This window comes from Phoca vitulina, unplaced genomic scaffold (genome assembly GCF_004348235.1).
Source record: "Phoca vitulina isolate PV1807 unplaced genomic scaffold, GSC_HSeal_1.0 scaffold24, whole genome shotgun sequence".
Classification (NCBI taxonomy): Eukaryota; Metazoa; Chordata; class Mammalia; order Carnivora; family Phocidae; genus Phoca; species Phoca vitulina.
Window position 1 is genome coordinate 20,217,873 of NW_022589727.1, and position 20,333 is coordinate 20,238,205.

The 20,333-nt window shown below is 36.9% G+C and overlaps 1 protein-coding gene across 13 annotated transcripts in view; it reads left to right on the forward strand.

The window, feature by feature from the left end:
* Positions 1 to 20,333, forward strand: part of ESCO1 (establishment of sister chromatid cohesion N-acetyltransferase 1) — an 83,732-nt gene that overhangs the window by 13,223 nt on the left and 50,176 nt on the right. For 8 of the 13 annotated variants that reach the window (XR_004301378.1, XM_032421209.1, XM_032421206.1 and 5 more), the window contains 2 exons: positions 11,508 to 11,607; positions 20,002 to 20,105. The gene's annotated coding sequence lies outside the window, so the exon portion shown is untranslated. Of the gene's footprint in view, positions 1 to 11,507; positions 11,608 to 11,634; positions 14,942 to 14,995; positions 15,070 to 20,001; positions 20,106 to 20,333 lie in introns of those variants that run through there. The other 5 variants (XM_032421212.1, XM_032421211.1, XM_032421213.1 and 2 more) reach the window with 5 other exon arrangements.

The window sequence follows — 20,333 nt, forward strand, 5'->3', positions numbered from 1 at the left end:
ATCATGACCTGAGCCGAAGGCAGTCGCCTAACCAACTGAGCCACCCAGGCGCCCTATTTATTTATTTTAAAAGATTTTATTTATTTGAGAAAGAGTGAGCGAGCGAGAGAGAACTAGTGGGTGGGGGAAGAAGCAGAGTGAGAGGGAGAAGCAGACCTCCTGCTGAGCAGGGAGCCTGACCCCAGGACCCTGGGATCATGACTTGAGCCGAAGGCAGATGCTTAACCAGCTGAGCCACCCAGGCACCCCAAGAGCTATATATTTTTAGTTTATGTTCTTAGATGGGTGCAGTTTGAAATTGTTAGAGCTTCCTATTAAATTGAAGCCTTAATCATTATGTTCCTCTTTAATACTGGCTTTTGTCTTAAAGTTGCTTTGGTATTAATGTAGATATACAGACCTTCCTTTGGTTAATACTTGTATTCTCTATTTGTCCTTTACGCCTCTCTTCATTTTTATGCTCTAAGTACATCTCATAATCTCGATTTATCTGGAGGATTTTATCCATGGACATGTAATGTGATTTCTGATATATTTGGGGTTAAATCTATTTTTATTTCATGCTATTTGTTGTATGTTTTTCTCTTTTTGTCATTAAAATCTTACCAGTTTTGGGGGTAATGTCAATTCAGTCATATTTTTCACCTGCATCTTAAAATATTAGCTACCACATTCGCCTTTCATATATGGTAGAGAAGGAGGAGGGGAAAAAGAAACAACATAAAACAGCTGCTGTGGGCCTCTCTTCTGCAAGTGGTCATGAAGCCTAAATTAATAATAATAGGTACCAGTTGAGTCACTGTGTTGTACATCTGAAATTAATATAACATTGTATGTTAACTATACTTTAATAACAAAAGTTTTAAAAATACAAATAAAACAATAGTGGTTACCTTGTCACTTACCTGTTTGATTTTGGTTTATGCCAGCACTGGACTGGATGAGTTGTTCTCAGTTTGGTTGGGGATATACATTCTGTGGGATCTGAGGTCTTTGTAGCCCTAACTTTGTTGTCCTTTGACCAAGGTATTAGGTAAGAGTTCTAAGAGGTGCCCCAGTGATTCTCCTGGGTTCCAGAAGTAGTCCTCTTTGCTCTCCATGTATCAATCACACATGACTGCCTTCTTTGCCTTTTAATGTATTGGTATGACGACCTCCAAGTGAACAGGGCTCAGTCTCAGCATCCAATTTTCAGAATCATGATGGTGTTTGCAGACTTGACCCAAGAGTATGAATTAGGGTATAGCTGAGCCGTGTGAGTAGAGTAGATTCAATCTTGCAATCCTCCCTCAACCATTTGGACTTTTTCAGTATACCTGCCTCGTTGACTAGGCTGCTATTGAGTCTAAGCTTCCCTTAATTAATCTGACAGACTATTTAGTACAGCTTCCATGTGCTCAAGAGCAGGAGTTGATAAACTATTTTGTCACTTAGGCCAACTTTGGCTCCACTCCTGCATCCCCCAAAATGGTTTAACATATTTTTAAGGGTTGTAAAAAAATAAAACAATCTCAGTTTGGACTAGCCACATTTCAAGTGCTTAGTAGCTACACATTGCTAATTGATAATCATATTGGACAGTCCAGCTCTAGATTACTCTTTCTCAAACTGTGCTCTTCAGAATAGCTTTAGAGACCACTGTCCTAGTGGGCAGATGTTGACTAAGGTATGTGAGCTTGGTGGGTAGTGAATAGCACAGCAACTTTTCGTCCTCCGTTCTGCTTGTTCCCATACCCATTTCTTCTAAACATGATTTTATATTTTTTAGATAAATTTCCAAGGCTAAAATATTTAGAAAATTACTGCCCATGAGTGGGCTTAGTGTTGAACTTTCCCTATAGATTTTGAGGCAACTATTCTTGAGGCATTTTGCAGTTTTCAGGGTTCTAATGCCAGTAGATAATGGGCTCTCCAACTCTAAGATACCATGGCTCTTTTTGTGGTCAAATCAATCATGTGTAAATTGACAAATAGTTACTATTTGATAACTGGGGTACAAAAATGATTTGAAACTTAAAGAGGAAGACATATGTTTCATAAACATACTTGCTATATAACTAATAAATCCTGTATTTAGAGGTATAATATACATTTGTGCATTGAATAAAGTGCTTGTTGGGGGCATAAAAAAGAAGGCACTGTTCCTCACTGGAGGAAATGACTTTTTTCCCTGAATATGTAATATTTACATACCTGGTATGATCTTGTTTTGTTTTGTTTTAAATTGTTTTTTTATGGCGGGCACCTGGCTGGCTCACTTGGTAGAGCATGCAACCCTGATCTCAGGGTTGTGAGTTCAAGTACTACATTGGGCAAAGAGCTTAGTTTTTTTAAAAAAAAAAAAAAGTAGGACTTAAAAAAAAAAGTAAATTATTTTTTAATGTGCTGTATTTAATGTGAAAATGCTTCCACTTGTTAGGTATTGCTTTTGCTATTTTGTGAAGAGAAAAACTTGTTATTTATTAGTAATTTATATTTAAAAGCCAATCAGGGGTGCCTGGGTGGCTCCGTTGGTTATGCGTCTGCCTTCAGCTCAGGTCATGATCCCAGGGTAGGGCTTCCTGCTCAGTGGGGAGCCTGCTTCTCCCTCTTCCTCTGCCACTCCCCCTGCTTGTGCTCTCTCACTTTCTCTCTCTCTCTGTCAAATAAATGTTTAAAAAAAATAAAAGCCAATCAAAGCCCTATTATATTTAATATTCCTAATTTCTAAGAAAAAGATCTCCATCCCTGCAAGCATTTTTACAAAATGGCTTTTTTGAAGTATATTTTACATTTAATATAATCCACAGATTAAGGTGATTGTAAAGTTTGATAAGTTTAGGCATGTAAACACTTGTGAAGCTACCACTCCAATCAAGATAAAGGACATTTCCATCATCCCTAAAAGGTACCTTGGAACCTATTCATTTATATTCCTGACTCCACTTTGGGTAATCACTATTGTGTTTTCTGTCATTATAGGTGAGTTTTGCCTGTTCTAGAACTTCATGTAAGTGGGATTATGCAGTCTGTACTATTCTGTGTTTGACTTCTTTCCCTTAAGATAATGGTTTTTAATTTCTTCCATGTTGTTGTGTAAGCAACGTGCTTATGTTTTTTTTCCCCATGAGTATTCCATTGCATGAAAATGCCAGAGTTTATTTTTATATACCTAATAATTGATGCAGGAAGTCAATATCTTGGCTATTATATGTAAAATTAATAGAAACATTTTTGTGTAGGTCTTTTTGTGGTCATGTTTTTATTTTGGGGGGGTAAATAATTAGGACTGGAATTTGAGTCAGAGGGTAGGTAAAATTTAACTTTATAAAGTACCAAACTTCCAAAGTGTTTATTCCATTTCATCCTACCAGCGGCATTAAGAGTTCTGCACTGTTCACAAATACTGGATTTTGTCAGTCTTTTTAATTTTAGCCATTTTAGAGGGCTTGTAGTAGTGTCTCATTGTGTTTTTGATATGCATTTTTTTTTTTTGTAAAGATTTTACCTATTTATTTGACAGAGAGACACAGCAAGAGAGGGAACACAAGCAGTGGGAGTGGGAGAAGGAAAAGCAGGCTTCCCGCCGAGCAGGGAGCCCGCGCAAGGCTCAATCCCAGGAAGGACTCTGGGATCATGCGTGGAGCAGGCCCTTAATAACTGAGCCACCCAGGCGCCTTGACACGCATTTTTTTTTTTTAAGATTTATTTATTTATTTATTTGACAGAGAGAGACAGAGCAGGAGAGGAAACACAAGCGGGGGGAGTGGGAGAGGGAGAAGCAGGCTTCCCGAGGAGAAGGGAGCCCGATGCTGGGCTCGATCCTGGGACCCTAGGATCATGACCTGAGCCGATGGGGACCCTTAACGACTGAGCTGCCCAGGCACCCCCTTGATACGCATTTTCCTGATGACTCATATTGAACACTTCCTCAGATCTTTATTGGCCATTTGTAAATTATCTTTTGTGAAGGGTATGTTCAGTTCTTTTGCTGTCTAAATGTGTCTATAGATTTTTTGTTCCATTGATTTGTCTTGCTTCAAATATTATGCTCTATAATTATTATAGCTTCCATCTTTGTCATTTTCTTTCAAAATGGTTGTATATAGGATCCTTTCCATTTCCACATAAATTTTATTTATTTTATTTTTTATTTATTTATTTTTGAGAGAGAGAGAGAGAATGAGAGAGAGAGCAGGAGAGGGAGGAGGGTCAGAGGGAGAAGCAGGCTCCCCGCCAAGCAGGGAGCCCGATGTGGGACTCGATCCCAGGACTCCAGGATCATGATCTGAGCCGAAGGCAGACTCTTAAGGACTGAGCCACCCACGCGCCCCGAGGAGACTGGATATCTTGATAATATTGAATTTTCTAAATGTGCTGTATTTCTCCATTTAAGACTTATTTAATTTCTCTTAGTAATGTTTCATGGTTTTCAGTGTAGAAGTATTTTTTTTGTCTTTTAAATTTATTTAAGCATTTAATGTTTTTGATGTTCTTGTAATTTGTTTTTAAAATAATTTTGTTTTTCCAGTTTTGTTTTGCTAGAATATAGAAATGTAATTGGTATTACTTATTGGCTTTTATTCTGTGACCTTGCTAGATTCATGTATTTAATAGGTTTTTAAATAGATCCTTAGTGTTTTCCACTTGAATAATCATGTCAACAGGTTTTTCTTTCTTGTTTTTTTTAGTCTATGGGCTTTTTGTTTCTCTTTCTTGCTTTATTGTATTAGCTAGGACCTCAAGTACAATATTGAATAGAAGTAAGAGAGGACATCTTTGCCTTCTTTCTGAACTTAGGGAGAAAGCAGTCAATATTTTACTCTTGTAATGTAAGCTATAGGTTTTCTTGTTAGAAGCTTTTTATAAGATTGAGGAAAGTCAAAATAATATATTATGTTAATGGAATAAAGGGGGGAGAAACACATGATCACCTCTGCAGATGTAGAGAAAGCATTTGACAAAATCCAACACCTTTTCATGATAAAAACACTGAAGAAAGGAATAGAAGGGCATCTATGAAAAGCCCATCTCTAACATCATACTTAATGGTGAAAGACTGAAGGTTTCTTTTTTTTTTTTTTTTAAGATTTTATTTATTTATCAGAGAGAGCATAAGCAGGGGGAGCGGCAGGCAGGAGAGGAAGAAGCAGGCTCCCCACTGAGCAGGATGGTGCAGAAGGCAGAGGCTTAATCAGCTGAGCCACCCAGGTGTCCCTGCTCTTGCCACTTTTATTCACCATTGTACTGGAGGTTCTAGCCAGGGAATTTGGGTAAGAAAAAGAAATAAAGGCATCCAGATTGGAAAGGAATAAATAAAACAGTTTTGCAGATGACATGATCTTATATGTAGAAAATTCTAAGAAATCCACAAAAAAGGCCTCAAAGCCTGTTAGTACTAATAAGTGAATTCAGCAAGGTTATATGATATAAGATCAATGTACAAAAATTAGTTGTATTTCTGTATACTAGTGATGAACCATCTAAAAAGGATATTAAGAAACCAATTCCTTTTATAATAGAATCAAAAAGAATAAAGTACTTAGGAATAAATTTAACAAATGAAGTGCAAGCCTTGTACGCTGAAAATTCTAAAACATCATTAAAAAAATTAAAAATGACATAAATGAAAAGCTATCCATGTTCAAGAATTGGAAGATTTACTACTAAGATGGCAGTATTCCTCAAATTATCTGCAGATTCAGTGCAACACCTATTAAAATCCTAGCTGACTTTTTTGCAGAAGTTCACAAGCTGATCCTAAAATTAATATCATATAGCCAAAATAATCTTGAAAAAGAATGGCAAAGTTGAGAGATTCACACTTCCTTATTTCAGAACTTAACTACAAAGGGAGCCAAGAGCATATTATGGGGAAATGACAGTCTCCAATAAATGTTGATGGGAAAACTGGACAGCCACATACAAAATAATGAAACTGGGCTACTATCTTAAATTATACAAAAAATTACTCAGAATGGATTAAAGACTTGAATGTAAGACTTGAGACCATAAACTCCTGGAACAAAACATAGGGGGTAAGCTCCTTGCTATAGGTCTTGGTGATGATATTGTGAATATACATTAAAAGCAAAAGCAACAGGGGCACCTGAGTGGCGCAGTCAGTTAAGTGTCTGATTCTTGGTTTCAACTCAGGTCATGGTCTTGGGGTCGTGAAATCGAACCCTGTGTTGGGCTCCATGCTGGGCGTGGAGTCTGCTCAGGACACTCCCTCTATTCCTCCATGCATGTGCACGCATGTGCTCCCTCTGTCTCAAATAAATAAATCTTAAAAAAAAAAACGGCAAAAGCAACAAAAGCAAAAATAACAAGTGGGACTGCATCATACTAAAAACAGCTTCTGCAAGGCAAAGGAAACTATCACAAAACGAGAAGGTAACCTATAGAATAGAAGAAAATATTTGCAAATTATCTATTTGATAAGTGGTTGATATCCAAAATATATAAACAATCCAATTAAAAATGGGCAGAAGATCTGAATAGACATTTTTTTCAGAGAAGACATACAGATGGCCAGTAGGTACATGGAAAGATGCTCAACATCACTAATCACCAGGAAAGTGCAAATCAAAGCCACAATGAAATACCATCTTACACCTGTTAGAATGACTATTATCAAAAAGACAACAAATAACAAATTTTGGCAAGGATGTGGAGAAAAGGAAACCCTTGTTTACTGTCAGTGGAGATGTGAATGGGTATAGCCAGCATGGAAAACAATATGAAGTTTCCTTAAAAAATAAAAAATAGAACTACCATAGGGTCCTGGGTATTTGTCAGGAGAAAACAAAAATACTATTTCAGAAAGATATATGCACCCCCTGTTCATTGCAGCATTATTTACAATAGTTAAGGAAACAGCGTAAATGTCCATTGATAAATGAATGGATAAAGAAAAAATATATATACAATGGACTGTATACACAATATATGCACAGTGGAATACTACTCATCCATAAAAAATGAAATCTTGCCATTTGTGACAACATGGATGGACCTTAAGGTCATTATGCTAAGTGAAATAAGTCAGGTAAGACAAATACTGTATGATCTCACTTATGCAGAATCTAAAAACAAACAAAAAACTAAGCTCATAGATACAGAGAACAGATTGGTGGTTGCCATAGGTGGGGGGTAGGTGAAATGGGTGAAGGGGAAGGGGGCCAAAAAATTCAAACTTTCAGTTATAAAATAAATAAGTCATGGGGATGTAATGTACAGCTTGGTGACTATAACTAATAATATTGTTTCGTGGGGTGCCTGGGTGGCTCAGTTGGTTAAGTGTCTGCCTTTGGCTCAGGTCCAGGGTCCTGGGATCAAGCAGGGAGCCTGCTGCCTCTTCTGCCCCTCTACCCCTGCTTGTGCTTTCTTTCTCTCGCTCTGCTCTCTCAAATAAATATATAAAATCTTTTAAAAAAAATATTTTATATTTGGAAGTTGCTAAGAGAGTAGATCTTAATTTTCATCACAAGAAAAAAGATTTTAGTAACTATGTATGATGACACATATTAAATAGGGTTATTGTGGTGATCATGTCAATCTACACAAGTATCATATCAATGTGTTATACCCCTGAAACTAATACAATATATCAATTATATCTCAGAAAAAGTTTACTATAAGGCTATAGTAGTTAAGAGACTTTGTGGTACTGGCATAACATCATATAGATGAGTGGAACAGTATAGAGAGTCCAGAATTAAACCAGCAGTTGATTTTTGACAATATTACCAAGACAATTCAGTAGGTAAAGAATGGTCTTTAACAAATGATGCTCTGACAGTTGTATATTCACCTGCAAAAGAATGAAGGTTTTACTCCTACTTTGTACCATATACAAAATGAACTCAAGATTGACCAGAGATCTAAATGTAAGCTAACACTATAAAACTCCTAGAAGAAAACAGATGTAAATCCTCATGGTTTTGAATTAGGTAGTAGTTTCTTAGATATGACATCTAATCACAAGCAACCAAAGAAAAATAGATTAATTGGACATAACTAAAAATAAAGACTTGTGCATCAAAGGACTCTATCAAGAAAATGAAGCAACAAGTAACAGAATTGGAGAAAATATCTGTAAGCGATGCATCTGCTGAGAGTCTAATATCCAGATAAAGAACTGTTACAACTCAATAATAAAAAGAAAAGCGACCCAATTTAAAGGAGGAAAGGATATGAATATATATTTCTGCAGAGAAGAAATACAAATGGCCATTAAGCTCATGAAAAGATGCTCACCTAATTAATCATTAGGAAAATACAAATCAGAAGTACAGTGAGATACCACTTTACACCCAAAAGGATGACTAAAGTTTAAAAAGATAGTAAAAAATGCTGACCAGGATGTAGAGAAATTGGAACCCTCCTACATGGCTGGTGGAAATGTAAAAGGATACAGCTGGTTTGGAAAACAGTCCCTCCAAAGTTAACTATCATATGGTCCAGCAGTCATACTTCTTTGTGTATAACCAAAAGACTGGAAACCTGTGTTCACACAAAACTCATTAGGATTGTTCATAACATTATTTGTGATAGCCACAAAGTAGGAACAATCTGTCAGGGGTGCCTGGGTAGCTCAGTCGTTAAGCGTCTGCCTTCGGCTCAGGTCATGATCCCGGGGTCCTGGGATCGAGCCCTGCATCGGGCTCCCTGCTCCGCGGGAAGCCTGCTTCTCCCTCTCCCACTCCCCCTGCTTGTGTTCCCTCTCGCTATGTCTCTCTCTCTGTCAAATAAATAAACAAATCTTTAAAAAAAAAAAAGATTTATCTACCCAGGCGCCCCTAAATAAATAAAATCTTAAAAAAAAAAATCTGTCAAATATCCATGTTTGACAATAGTTACACAAAATGTGGCGTGTTTATACAGTGGAATAGTACTCAGCCATAAAAATCATAGGGCATTACTGATAAATGCTATGTTATTTGAACCTTGAAAACATGAAAGAAGCCAGTCACAGAGACCATATGTTGTATGATTCCATTTATATGCAACATCTAGAATAGTCAGATCCATAAAAACAGAAGGTAGATTTGTAGTTGCCAGGGCTGGAGGGAGGGGGAATGGGGAATGACTTTTTTTTTTTTTTAAAGATTTTATTTATTTATTTGAGAGAGAGAGAATGAGAGAGACAGCACATGAGAGGGGGGAGGGTCAGAGGGAGAAGCAGGCTCCCTGCCGAGCAGGGAGCCTGATGTGGGACTCGATCCAGGGACTCCAGGATCATGACCTGAGCCGAAGGCAGTCGCTTAACCAACTGAGCCACCCAGGCGCCCTGGGGAATGACTTTTAATGAGCATGTTTTTGGGGGATTTTTTTGAGGTCATGAAAATATTCTGGAATTAGATACTGGCAATTGTTACACAACTCTGAATGTACTAAAACCCACTAAATTGTATACTATAAAGAGGTGAATTTTATGGTAAGGAATTACATCTCAATCATAAAATGTTTTTTTGGATATTTTAAAAATTTATTTCAGAGAGGGGAGGGGCAAAGAATTTCAAGCAGACTTCCCTGCTGAGCGTGGAGCCCAATATGGGGCTCGATCCCACAACCCTGAGATTATGACCTGAGCTGAAATCAAGAGTTGGACCCTCAACTGAGCCACCCAGGTGCCCTAATCATGAAATGTTTTTTTAAAAAATGACTTTAATATTAAAATATATTGGGTGATATACAATCCAGATTTTTTCTTTTTTTTTTTCCTTTCTGTTTAAAAATTTTTTTTATAATCATGGGGTGCCTGGGTGGCTCAGTCAGTTAAACATCTGCCTTTGGCTCAGGTCGTGATCTTAGGGTCCTGGGATCAAGCCCCATGTCTGGCTTCCTGCTCAGTGGGGAAGTCAGCTTCTCCCTCTCCCTCTGTCTACACCCCCCCTCCCGCTTATGTGCTGTCTCTCTCAAATAAATAAAATCTTAAATTTTTTTTATAATCCAAATATTTTAATGATTAAAATTTGAGTACATTTTATTATAAAGCACTGTGGGAAATTGGATTATTGTTAAATTCTCAGTATTTTCTAATGTGCCTTGTAAGATTTCTTTTGTAGTAAAATATAAATGTTATTTTTTTGTATATTTATTTATTTGTCAGAGAGAGAGAGAGAGTACAAGCACGGGGAGGGGCAGAAGGAGAGGGAGAAGCAGGCTCCCCACTGAGCAGGGAGCCTGATGCGGGAATCATCCCAGGACTCCGGGATCATGACCTGAGCTGAAGGCAGACGCTTAACTGACTGAGCCATCCAGGCGCCCAAATATAAATGTTATTTTAGGTTTTCTGAAGTGGTCATTTTATGTAAAGCTTAATTATTGTGTTTTTTTGACCCTGATATTGTTTTCATTAGGATTATATTAATCTAGCTCTGGGTTGTGTAGGAGGGGCCTTGTCAATTTGTTAACAGATGAGAGGGTGCATTTCAGTTCTTATTTGCAAGATATCATTTAAGGGTTATGAAGAAAGGGGGTTTATTAAGTTGTGTAATGCTAGATTAGTGATGGTTGCGTGAGGGGGCAAACTAGAATTGAAGTGGTCCTTAGCACACCTTGAACAGGTGATTGACAAATACTGTAGAGTTGTGTATCAGTTTATCTCTTTTATAAGGTAGGTCCTAAATGTATTAAAATACTTAGAAATTGGGAGGAACAGCTGTAAAAGAAGAATATTCATCATTTTAAAAATTATAATTTTTAGTGCTAAAGTAATAAAGGATATAAATGAGTTTTCTTTCTTTTTTTGTTATGTTTCTGGGGCTTAATCTTTGGTAAGTTTAGAGCTTCTTAGAAAGTAAAAATTAATCACAGTATGTATTAGCTATTGATGTATAAGAAACTGCCCTAGAGCTCAGTGGCTTAAAACAGCAGTTAATTGATCACACATCTGCAGAGCAGCTGTGGGTTAGGTGATTTAGGTTAGGCTTGGTGGGCAGCTGTGGGTGTGGGTGGGCTTTATTTCTCACTGTGGGTTCGGCTTGTCACCTCATTTGGGGTTTGGCTCAGTTCTACTCTTTATGTTTATTCTGGGGTCTAGGCTGAAGGGCTGCCTTCATCTACCTGGTGAAGCTCTTATGGTGATGGCAGAGTTGCAAGAGGGCAAGCCCAGCTGCACAAAGACATTTCAAACCTCTGCATCGTTTCTCCTAATACACCATTGGCCAAACCAAGTTAGATGGCTAAGGTTATGGGGGCAGGGAAGTATACTCTGCCCACCATGAGGCCAAAGGAAGGCATGTGGTCAAATTCAGCACCAGTTGGGAAGGAAAATATACTCCTTCCACGCAGCGGAGGTTTGGAGGTGGTGATTGTATTTGAAGAAAAACCTAATCTATTATATGGTGTAAAAATGAGATATGTGACGCTATACATTGTTATTAGGCAGTTGTTTACTTAGTCTAGCTTAGTCTTAAGCTGTTTTAATATGAGTTAGTAGACAATAGTAATTTTATATTCTTATGTGTTTTAATAGATTGTTTTACTTTAGTTACAGGATTTTTTTTTTTTTTTTTAAGATTAATTCCCAAACACAGGAAGTTATTAGGAGCATCATTCATTGGAAGCATCATCAGTCAACTTAAAGAAACAGTGATATGTGATTTTTGTCTCGGTAAGGTAAGTGGCTTATACTTTTATAATATAGTGCCTTCCAAGATGAATTAGTGTGCCAAATATAACTTTTTATTTTCAGAGAAATATAACATATTTTAATTTTGATTAGGTTATATGTCTATATAATAAAACATTTGAATGGGTATATAGTGAAAAGTAAGCTTTTTCACACTCCTGACACTTGGTTTTGTAGTTCTCTTTCCCAGAAATCTTCACTATTATATTTATTATGTATCTTTCTATACCTAATGTGTGCATAAGCAAGCATGTTTCTGTGCATTTCCTTTCTCCCACTTTTTTTCTAAAAAATTGCTGTTTTTACCCTCTTCTGCACCTTGCTGTTTTTTGGTTTAACAATGCTTCTTGGTTGCAGGTGTAGGTCCATTTCAGTTACTTACAGCACTGTATTTTTTGACAGCTTTATTAAAGTATAATTTATGTACAGTAAACTCCACTCTCTTAAACTGTACAATTTGGTGGATTTTGACAGATATACACACTCTTGAAACCACCACTACAGTCAAGACACAGAACATCTCCATCGCTTCCAAAAGTCTGTCTCTCCCTCCTCTCCTGACCTTAGGGAAGGACTCATCTGCTGTCTTACTGTAGATTACAGTTGACCCTTGAACAACATGGGTTTGAATTGTGTGGGTCCACTTATGCGGATTTTTTTCAATAAATACATTGAAAAAATTTTTTTGAGATTTGTGGCAATTTGAAAAAAACTTGTGGAGAAACCATGTAGCTTAGAAATACTGAAAAAATTAAAAAGTTAGGTGTTTCATGAATGCATAAAATATATGTAGTTTATTACTTACTACCATAAAATATTCACAGATCTATTATAAAAAGTTAAAATTTATTAAAATGTGTGCAGACACAGACCATACATTGCATCATTTACAGTAAAAAATCTAAACAAAGATGCAGTATTAAATCATAACTGCATAAACTTAACTGTAGTACATAGTGTACTACTATAATAATTTTGTAGCCATCTCATGTTGCTGTTGTGGTGAGCTTAGGTGTTTGAGTCTGCTTACAACACGGTGGTGTGATCTGATCATCTCTGTGTGAGCAATTTGTCTCTGCAGTAAATTGCGTATCACAGTAAAAAGTGATCTCTGCAGTTTTTGCATATTTGCAGTACTGTAAACCTTGAATAACCCCATGGGACCCTTTTCAAGTGCCACTAGTAATGCTGGAAGTGCTCCCAAGAAGCAGGGAAAAGTCATGACATTACAAGAAAAAGTTGAATTGTTTGTTAAGTACCATAGATTGAGGCCTGCAGCTACAGTTGCCTGCCAGTTCAAGATAAATGAATCCAGCGTAAGGACCATCGTAGGAAAAGGAAAGGAAATTCTTGAAGCTGTTGCTGCAGTTATGCCAGAAGGTGTCAAAACCTTGTACTTTTTGAAATACCTTTTTATCTTGTATTGAAAATGCAGCTTTTATGTGGGTGCAGGGTTGCTATAGGAAAGGCATACCTATAGACTCTAATATGATTTGAGGAAAGGCGAAGTCATTATAGGACAACTTAAAGCAAAAGGAAGGTGAAGGGTAAAGCTGGAGAATTTAGTGCCAGCAAAGAATGGTTTGATAATTTTAGAAAAAGGTTTGATTTTTAAAATGTCAGGAAAACAGGAGAAACAGCTTCTGCTGACCAAGAGGCAGCAGATGAGTTCCCGGATGGCATTAAGAAAATCATTGAGGAGAAAGAATATCTGCCTGAACAGGTTTTTTTTTACTGCAGACAAAAAGTGCCCTATTCTGGAAAAAAACATACAATAAAGGACATTTATTAATACGGAAGAGAAATGAGCCTTAGGATTTAAGGTAGGAAGGGATAGGCTAATTCTTCTGTTTTGTGCAAATGCAATTGGGTTTGTGACCAGGACTGTCCTTGTGTATAAAGCTGCTAATCTCCAAACCTTGAAGGGAAAAGATAAATACCAGCTGCCCGACTATTTTTTTTTAAATCTCTACATCCAAGGTGGGGCTCAAACTCATGACCCTGAGATCAGTCACATACTCTACTGACTGAGCCAGCAGGCACCCCAGACTTTTGGTTGTACAACAAAAAGGACTGAACAACGAGAATCTTTTTTCGGGATTGGTTCCATCAATACTTTGTCCCTTAAGTCAGGAAGTACCTTGCCAGTAAGGCACTGCCTTTTAAAGTTCTTTTGATCTTAGACAATGTCCCTGGGCATCCAGAACCTGATGAGTTCAACACCAAAGGCATCAAAGTGGTCTACTTGCCCCTAAACACAAAATCTCTAATTTAGCCTCTAGATCAGGAGGTCTTAAGGACCTTTACGGCTCATCCACACATGGTACTCTCTAGAAAGGATTTTCAACACTATGGAAAAGAACCCTGATAGAACATCATGAAAGCCTGGAAGGATTCCATCATCAAGGATGCCGTCATTGTTTATAGAACAAGCCATGAAAACCATCAAGCCCAAAACAGTAAATTCTTGCAGGAGAAAAATGTGTCTAGAAGTTGTGTATGACTTCACAGAATTTACAACAGACCAATCAAGGAAATCATGAAAGAGATTATGGATATGGCAAAAAAGGTGGGGGGTGTGAAGGATTTTAAGGTACAGATCTTGGAGAAACTCAAGAGCTGATAGATGCCACACAAAAGGAATTAATAGAAGATGACTTGATGTGGATAAACACATCTGAACCAATGCCAGATGATGAAGAAAGAAGAAGATGTGGATGAAGCAGTGCCAGAAAACAGATTAACATTAGACTGTCTGGCAGAAGGATTCTAATTATTCAAGACTGCTTTTGACTTCTTCTAGGACATGGACCCTTCTATGATATGGGCACTGAAACTAAAGCAAATGCTAGAGAAAGGATTGGTACTGTGTAGAAACATTTTTAAAGAGATGAAAAGGCAAAAATGTCAGAACGGAAATTACAATGTATTTCTGTAAAGTACACCAAGTTGGCTTGCCTCTCCTGCCTCCCTTTTCGCCTTCACCTCTTCTGCTCTCCCTGAGACACCAAGACCATCTTCCTCTCTTCCTCCTCCTCGGCCTACTCAGTATGAAGAGTGAAAACAACAGGGATGAAGACATTTATGATGATCCACTTCCATTTAATGAATAGTAAATAATCATCATGCCATACAGTTAATAAACTTATCTGTTGTGTGTGTGAGTGTCTTCATGTGAAAATCTAATAACTGAATGGCAAGAACTGCCTGAGACGGTTTTCTGTCAACATCATCATCACCATTGTTTAAGTTTTCATCGTGTAGAAAATCATGTACAAGACTTGTATGGCAGTGGATAGCCTATCCTTACGTAGGCATAAGGTGAGTGATATTTAATACAAAATTAATAATGTGTTAGTTTTCTTACTGTTTTAGAACTTTCAAAGAATTACGTTACAATATGCTCTGTCTTGTAATTGGAGAAACTGTATATCGGCCTATCATCACAGGTAAGTGGTTTTTAGAAAAAATGTGTTTGCAATGTTGTGTTAATGAATATGACTGTAATACTTCATGACATAAAAATTGTATAACGATTCATTCATTAGTGTATATGCTAGTCCAGTGTGAAGCAACTGATCTGTTACACTGGGTACTGTAAAGCAGTCATACTGCTCCTTCATTATCAGTGCATGAATTGTTATATCTGTAAGTAAATAGGAATTTCTTTTTCACATGTTTTCATTTTTGATGTCTAGTGTTAGTAATAGCATTTAAATTTATAGTGTTTTGTATTATTTAGGACAATATTGATGTAGGTCCTGACTGATGATGCATCTTATGAAACAATGATGTCAACTTATGGTATCGATAAATACAGTATAGTACTGTAAATTTATTTTCTTTTTTTTTTTTTTTTTTTAAAGATTTTATTTATTTATTTGACAGTGAGAGACACAGCAAGAGAGGGAACACAAGCAGGGGGAGTGGGAGAGGGAGAAGCAGGCTTCCCGCAGAGCAGGGAGCCTGATGTGGGGCTCGATCCCAGGACCCTGGGATCATGACCTGAGCTGAAGGCAGACGTTTAACGACTGAGCCACCCAGGCGCCCCCTGTAAATTTATTTTCTTTTCCTTATGATTTTCTTAGCATTTTCTTTTCTCTAGCTTTATCATAAGAATACAGTATAAAATGTGTATATCACAAAATATATATTAATTGACTGTTTATGTTATTGATAAGGCTTCTGGTCAACAGTAGGCCATATTAGTAGTCACATTTTTGGGGAGTCAAAAGTTAATGCAGATTCTTGACTGCACTGGGGTTCGGCACTCCAACCCCTGCTTTGTTCAAGGATCAACTATAGTTTGCTTTTTCTAGAATTTCAGGTGGAATCATACATTATGTACTCTTTGTGTCCACCTTTTTTCATTCACCATAATGGTTGTGAGGTTCATCATATTGTTCCAATAGTTCCTTTCGATTGCTGAGTACTTTTCTATTATATTATTGATATACTACATTTTATTGACCCATTCACCTGACCTTTTTTTTTTTTTTTTTTAGATTTTGGTTATTGTGCATAGAGCTGCTTTGAGGATTTTTTTTTTTTTAAGATTTATTTATTAGCACGTGCATGAGAGAGAGCGGTGGGGAGGGGCAGAGGAAGAGAGAGAGAATCTCAGGCAGACTCCCTGCTCAGTACAGAGCCTGATGTGGCGCTTGATCTCTCAATTCTGAGATCATGACCTGAGCCGAAATCAAGAGTTGGGTACTTAACCCACTGAGCCACTCAGGTGCCCCTGCTTTGAAGATTTTTGAACATGGTTTTTACATGGTCATATGTTGAATGAGTAGAATTCTTGCCTAAAAAAAATCTTTGTCTACCCCAAAGATTTTTGCCTTTGTTTTCTTCTTGAGCTTTATAGTTTTATATTCATTTCTTTGGTCAATCTCACATTATTTTTGTGGGTTGTATGAGGGAAGGGTTGATGTTCTTTTTTTTTTTCCCCTTCTATTTAGATCCAGTAGTTCTAGCACCATTTTTTCAGACTTTGTTTTCCCTATGGATTTGTGTTGGCACTTTTGCTGAAAATTAATTGATCATAAATGTATGGGTCTGTTTTTGGATTCTCTATTCCATTGATCTCTGCTTCCTTTATCAGTATTACACTGTTTGGTTACTGTAGATTTACAAGTCTTGAAGTTTAATAGTATCAGTATTGTAAAAAAATTTTTTAAAAAGGCTTTGACTATTGTACATAGTTTCTGCATTTCCATGTAAGTTTTAAAATCAGGTTGTCAGTTTCTGTATAAAAAGACTGGAAATTTCGCTTGGAATTGAGTTGTGATTGCGTGGTATTCTGTTGGGTGTATATATAATTGGGTCAGTTATATAAGTAGCTTATAGTGATGTCTGCTGGGGTATTCATTCTGTTGATACAGTGCTGCAGTTTTATATTTATTTGTGTCTTTGAGCACTTGTGCATGTGTGTCTGTATATAAAGTCCTAGGAATGGAATTGCTTCAAATTTAACATTTATAATTTGATAGATACTGCCTAATTGTCCTGTGTAGACACTGAATTAGCTGCACTAATGAGAGAGTACCTGTCACAAACCTTTGCCAAGACCGTGTTCTTAAACTTCCTGATCTTTGGCCAGTCTGATAGGTGAAAAATGGTGTTTTGTCTTGGTTCTAACTTAAATTATTCTGTTATTATCACACCAGCCATCTGTGGTTTCTTTCCTGTGAATATATCATGGTAAATAGCTTTTGCTATTTCTTGCCAGTGTATTTCCCTAGTTTTGTTCCTCAAACCTGAATTTTCTGACAATGCTTGAAAGTTTTTCCCACTCTGAAAATAAATACTAAAATTCTCACACATTTTAATTTACTATATTTTAACTTTTAATTAATTTTTAATGATTAAATTTTTCCTGGACATAACCTCTTTTTTTTAAAAATTTTATTATGTTATGTTAGTCACCATACAATACATCATTGGTTTTTTGTTTTGTTTTGTTTTTTTTAAGATTTTATTTATTTATTTGAGAGAGAGAATGAGATAGAGAGCATGAGAGGGGGGAAGGTCAGAGGGAGAAGCAGACTCCCTGCTGAGCAGGGAGCCCGATGCGGGACTCGATCCCGGCACTCCGGGATCATGACCCGAGCCGAAGGCAGTCGCTTAACCAACTGAGCCACCCAGGCGCCCCACATCATTGGTTTTTGATGTGGTGATCCACGATCCATTGTTTTCGTATAACACCCAGTGCTCCATGCAGTACGTGCCCTCCTTAATACCCATCACTGGGCTAACCAATCCCCCCTCCCCCCTCCCCTCTAAAACCCTGTTTGTTTCTCAGGTCCATAGTCTCTCATGGTTCATCTCTCCCTCCAATTCCCCCTCCCCATTTTTCCCTTCCTTCTGATGTCCTCCATGCATAACCTCACTCTTAAACCAAAATTACCCAGATGGTTACCTACTTGTCCTGACACCAATTGTTGAATAATCTTTTCTTCATTAATTTGAAAGTAATTAGTACTACCTTTATATGTACTAGCTTGCCTTATTCACTTGGGCCTATTTTTGGAGTCTCTGTTTTCTCTTGTCTACTGATTTGTTGGAATTAAATTGTTAATTATTACAACTAAGTGACACAAATCTACACCCCATTACTTTCTAAGTTTGATTTGTGTATGTGTGTGTTATAAACTGGTATGTGATATTTTCTTCTATTATGTATTTCAGCTGATTGTTGTTTATTTAAAGCTTTTGATTTTGATTTTTAATTTTTAAAATTTATTCTCCTTTATAAATTCACATACCAATTTTTTGTTTTTCTTCCTTGCAAATAATAATTTGCATGTATAATATCTATGTGGTCAAGATTTTTCCCTCCTCCCTAGAAGCTTGAGGATCATCTTTTTGTCTTCATGATACACTTTTTAACATCTTTTTTTTTTTTAAAGATTTTATTTGTCAGAGAGAGAGGGAGTGAGCATAAGCAGGGGGAGTGGCAGGCAGAGGGAGAAGCAGGCTCCCTGCTGAGCAAGGAGGCCGATGTGGGACTCGATCCCTGGACCTCAGGATCATGACCTGAGCCAAAGGCAGACGCTTAACTGACTGAGCCACCCATGCACACCTTAACATCTTTTTTTAAAAATCACTTGTGCTAGGTGCTATTGGCCCTTTAAATCTGGAAACTCAGGCGCCTGGTTTTAGTTTTTGGCTTCGCATAGTTTGTTTCTGCCAAGCTATTTATTTCCTGTTTTTTTTTTTTTTTTTTTTTTCATTTTAAGGTTTTTCTCATGTATTGTGATTCTTGTTTGTTCAGAGTTACAAGTGAGACACTAGAAGTGATTTGGAAGTTTTGTGTGTTTGGATGGTGGGTGGGCTGGTAGTTTCTTGACTGTAGGGTGTGAGTGTGTGTGTGTGCACATGCATGTGCATGTGCACACTTAACTGGGTATTTTTTTAGTTCTTTTATCTCTAGGCCTGTCAAATTCATTAAAAACGGTCTTCCAGTTTCCTTCCAGGAGTGTACAGGCTTGGCTGCTTCCTCTAGGAGTTTCTTCAATAGGCAGAGAGGACTTTTAAGTGGATGGAATGGGTTTCAGCACTGTGTGTACTCCTACTTATTCCGTCTGTTGTCAGTATGATACTTCTCCCCTCCCCTGTCACTCGTGAGCCCCCAGACCAAAGGCCTTTTGTTACACTCTTTCCAGAGATTTATACTAGGGTCTTCAGGGATATAGGGCAGTTTTCTGGTGCTAGTAATTGGAATGGCAGTCTTGGCATCTTCCTGCTTTTTTGAGTCCTATTTTCATCCTCATCTCCTGTGGAGCCTGGGACTGGCAGTTCCTGAGTTTTGGGAGATTCTGTGGTTTTAAGTAGAGCTGCTTCTCCGCTTTCCCCATTTCCAGCTTTTAGGATTCAAGTTTTCTTGAGTCTAGAGGTTATTATTTGTCATTCTTTGTAACTTCCATATTTTTTATTTTTACCATTTACTCTTTATCCTTCGGGTTTATGGTTTTGTTTTGTTTTAATCTATTGCTTTTTTAAAGTAGGTTTTATACAAGAGTAGAGGAAAATGTATGTGTTTAAATCTGCGTTTTTAACTGTGTATCAAGTGTTTTTCTATGTACAAGTAATTGTATGCACTCTTTTCCCTCAAAATAGGATTTTACTTTACCAGTTTAGCCCATTATATGTATGTATTATGAATTGTGTTTTGTATTTTAAAACTTTTTTTTTTACAACATAAAATGGACTGTTTACTTCAGGTTAGAAATACTAAAATGAAGTGGTATGTATAAAGTGAATTCTGAAGACTAATGATAGGACAGTGTAAAATTGTGGAGTGTTGTATTTGATGAGTGGGAATGAAAATTTACATATTTGCACCTTTTAAACATTTTTTAAAACTTTTTTTTTTTTAGGTGCTGTGTAATGTGTTAAGAAGGATACTTTAAGGAATGATTTTGCCAAATTTTCATGAGTTATGGTGGCTGAAAGATCAAGTCTGTCTTGTGGGAAAAGAATTGTAAGTAACTTCAGGGAATAAACTGATAAATTTTGACTATTCTGTGCTTATATAAAACAAGTTACTGATTACTTATAGGAATGTATTTTGGGATACTTTATTTTGTTAGCCTTAAATATACAGACTAAATAATTAAAAAGGAGAAGTTAGGTTTATATAAATCAGTATTATTTCTGTATAGTATTAGCATTGCCATATTTCTTGGATTGTACAAAATTTAATTTTAAT